This window comes from Limulus polyphemus, unplaced genomic scaffold (genome assembly GCF_000517525.1).
Source record: "Limulus polyphemus unplaced genomic scaffold, Limulus_polyphemus-2.1.2 Scaffold6887, whole genome shotgun sequence".
In the NCBI taxonomy this organism is placed as follows: Eukaryota; Metazoa; Arthropoda; class Merostomata; order Xiphosura; family Limulidae; genus Limulus; species Limulus polyphemus.
In genome coordinates this window covers 5255-9445 of record NW_013672497.1, presented here as the reverse complement: position 1 = coordinate 9445, position 4191 = coordinate 5255, and the positions used below count along the sequence as shown (strand labels likewise).

Here is a 4191-nt window from a genome sequence, read left to right as displayed (position 1 = left end):
ACGACTATTGTTTATAAACTTAATATAATCTTATATATATATATATATAGTGAATTGGAATGGACATAATTTGTATGAAAGCTAATCCAGTAATTTATAAACTATGATGTTTATAGTACCTAAAATTTTTGTTAAGTTTGTATGATACTTGTTGATCAACTCGGAACTGATCGTTGCCTACCCTAGATCTGCTGAAATAGCAACTCCTCTTTAATGACGTCATTTATGACCAGATAGGTAGAATCCCCTTTGGGTCCAATGATAGAAAATAGTTCTCTATATTGGACTATGACGAAACGTGAGATTTATAGAAGATAATCAGAGAACACTGTTTTGTTATTTATGATCTTCCTATAAAGTAAAATAATTAAAACATCATAGTTAAATGTCGGTAATGGTCATTTGTGTATTTGGAAACCAACTAAGTCAACACTACCTGGAAACCGTTAATTTTGTTACTACACAAGTACATAATGTATATCTCACACATTTTACATGTTTATGTAAATAGCATATATTAAAATTGAATACAACTTTAATTTTGAAAAAAATTTCTAAGCCGACTGACAGAGTCTGAACATCTGACCATTTGCTGTATATTGTGCACATTATTCAATACTTGTACGCTAATTCGTCAAATTTTGAGTAATGGGATATTATGAATACACATTTAATGTTTTGTATCACTATGTAATGTGAATGAAGTATGTTTACTGACTTTTAAGTTTCAGTAACATACAAAAACTCCAGTTAAAGTATGGTGAACCATTTATGAATAAAATATATGATTATGTAGAGTTTGAACCATTTATTTTCAATATTTACTATTATGTAGATACATAGCAACAATGTATTATAACTGACTTTTATGTTAATGAAAGATTTCTGCCTCTTCTTTCTACCTATCTGATTGAAATCCTCACTTAAATTATTTTATTAATAGGATAAGTCTAGTGAATTAAATAACACGAATCTCACTTTGCACTCGAATAAACACAGCATGGTCAGGAAAACAAAATTCACATAATTAACAAGATAAGCTACAACTTTCTAGTCAACATAACGTACAATCCTTAAGAAAAACCATAAAAAGTTATATAAGTCTATAAGTATCACCACAGAGGATGAATAAAACAGTACTATTTAATTTAATACATTGTATCTATTCGATTAATATTAAGACCTGAACAATTTTTAAATAGAAAAAGAAAATAATTTTAAAATATATGATAATCAATATTTTCATGAAAATATCTATTTTAAAACCTTCGCCTTTGTAATGATTTAAAGTTAAAAATTTTAACAGTCGGATTGATAATATAAGTCAATATCAATCGTCATATATTCAAGTTTGGAATAAAGCCACTTGTCTCATTTATTAACTTATAGGAATACGATCCACACGGAACAATAAACAAACACAAAACGCTATCTTAGTTAGCAACCGATAACATATTTAACACCTGTTTAATGTGTTCTCCTCCAAACAATTAAATTTGAATCATAGAATACTTTATGCTGACTAATAATACTAATAAGTGACATACAAATCGCTAATTATTTACTTATAGCGAAATTAAAATTCTAACTTTTTTTTTCCTTTCCAAACAACTTGTTTGTTTTAGAATGGAATCAAACTCCGGATTTTATTGTTGTAAATTCGTAAAATAATATCTGACCCACTGGGTTCAACTCCAAACTGCACCAAATGAATGATAATGTAGTATATATGTTATATAGTATCATAATATAGCTTAAGTTAAAATGAAAAAACTAAAGTGTTCATTCAAGGCCATCAGCTCAACTCGCAATCTGCGGGTCGCGGGTTCGAATCCCTATCCCACCAAACATGCTCGCCCTTTTAGCCGTGGGAGCGTTATAATGTGACGGTTAATCCCACTATTTGTTGGTAAAAGAGTAGCCCAAGAGTTGGCGGTGGGTGGTGATGACTAGCTCCTTTCCCTCTAGTCTTACACTGTTAAATTATGGACGGCTAGCGCAGGTAGCCTTAGTGTAGCTTTGGGCGAAATTCAAAACAAACAAGACCATCAGTGTTTATTAAATGCTATAGGAGTACATATATACGAACTACTAAATTACATATTAAGCACTTGTAACGCTTATGAAAAATGTATCTTCAAACTAATCGTATTTGTATAAAATTGGCTATATGATCAACTATAATTGATGACTATAATTTCTTCTTCTATCGCAGATTGAAAATGCCTATACATCCATCAATTTAAGGTCTTTTATAATAATCTGCATGATCTAAAACATATGCATTGAATTTCAAGGCTGGTAAGTGTGGATATGATGATGATGTTCTAAAATAAAATTAAAGCATAATTGTAATCATGATATAAAATGCATAAGAAGCAGCTTGTGAGCAGAAGAGACTTTTAAAAAGACTATTGATAACCGTAATAAACAATTTTTAAATGTTCGATGTTACATAGATAAGGACTTTCACCATATGCTAGGCCTGGCATGATAAAATGGGTTAGGTATTAGACCTTATATTATGTAGGTTACCATTTCAGACGCTAAGGAGTTACAGTATGACTGTCAACCGCAGTCTTCGTTGGTGAGGAGAAACCCAAAAGATGGCGACCAGTGATGATGACTATCTGTCTGCCCTCTAAACTATCGCTTCAAAATTAAAGATGGCCAGCAGTCACAGCCCTCGAGTAGCTTTCCTCAAAATTCAAGACACTATGATAATAAAGTGGCTCCATCTACCAAACATCAAACAAACAATATAGAAAATATTGCCGTAATTAATAATAAAATTTCATCAAGTTTAATTTGCAGTCACTTTTTTCTTTTTGAAGATGAATTTAATGTTTAGAAGAATACTTACAGTTTTAAATTTTTACTGATTTATAAAGAAAGAAGTTCTTCTCTATCTGTTTAATATTATTTTTATAAATGCGTTTGTTTTTTGGTGAATTTCGTGAAAAGTTACTCGGGGACTATCTGCTCTACCAACCTATAGTTTTGAAATGATAGACTAGAAGGAGGTAGCTATTCCACACCACCCACGATCTACTTGTAGATTACTCTTATTGAGGAGTGGGATTTGATCAGCTCTTTTGTAATACCTTCGTTATTTGTTTTATTTTTGTATTAACGTGGCGCGAACCAAGAATCAACAAGCCAGCACGCTAATTACCTGGCAACGATCGGCTAATAATTATATGAGTATTAAAAAATCACAATTTCTGACTGAAGAGGTTGTTTCTACTTGAAAAATATCACTGTTTTAATATTTTTTTTAAAGAGCAGATTAAATAACAATATATAATATTATATATATATATATTGTTACGTATTAGAATTTCAAATAGCCTGAAATTGAGTTAACGGATAAATTTAAATTTAGTAGTTAAATTTTACTTTGGATTTAGTAGTTAAATTAAAGCTGATATATTTGCCAACATGATTGATACACACAGTTTTTTAACACAGATACGTTTTAATACACACACGACAATATAATTTACAATAACAGTTATTATAAACAAAAGTTTCAAAAACTTACAAACAATATAAAGTCTTCATTCTAGTCTGGAACGTTTTTGATATCTTATCGAGGGTTCACGATGAGCGAGTTAATTACGAACAGGAAGTTAACTATCTTTGTCCTTTGTTATTCAGCAGCCACACACACGCTGAGATTTCCACGATAAAGTTATATAATGTTTTCGAAAAATACTAATGTCTGATGAGAATCCACTAAAATTAAATGAGTTGTAATGTTCGAACTTTGTAAATGCTCTCGGATGCAGGTCTAGATATAGCACTCTAATTCTGAACAGCGAGAGTATAACAGATCACAGTTGAAAGTACGAACATGTTTTGTTGTATCATTTATTGACCCATGACTCTAGGATTCCCAGTCTATTACACTAAACACGAAGCTACGCTGGATCCCTACTTGGATTTTACGTAAATTCTTAAGATATATGTATATACCATGCAACTGCAAGGCTTGATCTTTCTATTTTATAACTAAAAACAAGAAGTTCCATAAAATTTTCAAATCTTGGAGAGCCAAATCCAAATTGTGGATGGTAAAGTACATATATTAGTATATAATAGAGTAACTATCATAGAAAGAATTAGGGTTGCCTTGGGAATAACCGTAGTCAATACTGGGGAGATAGCCATCACTATGTAGCCAAATGC

The 4191-nt window shown here is 30.9% G+C and overlaps 1 protein-coding gene across 2 annotated transcripts in view; it reads right to left on the bottom strand.

Moving 5' to 3' along the window:
• The window catches only part of LOC106474158, an 18221-nt gene extending 15502 nt beyond the window's left edge, over positions 1–2719 (bottom strand). The window contains exon 1 of one of the 2 annotated variants that reach the window (XM_013934848.2): positions 2517–2719. The gene's annotated coding sequence lies outside the window, so the exon portion shown is untranslated. The remainder of the gene's footprint in view (positions 1–2516) is intronic. The other variant, XM_022402526.1, reaches the window with a different exon arrangement.
• Positions 2720–4191: the final 1472 nt, after the last annotated feature.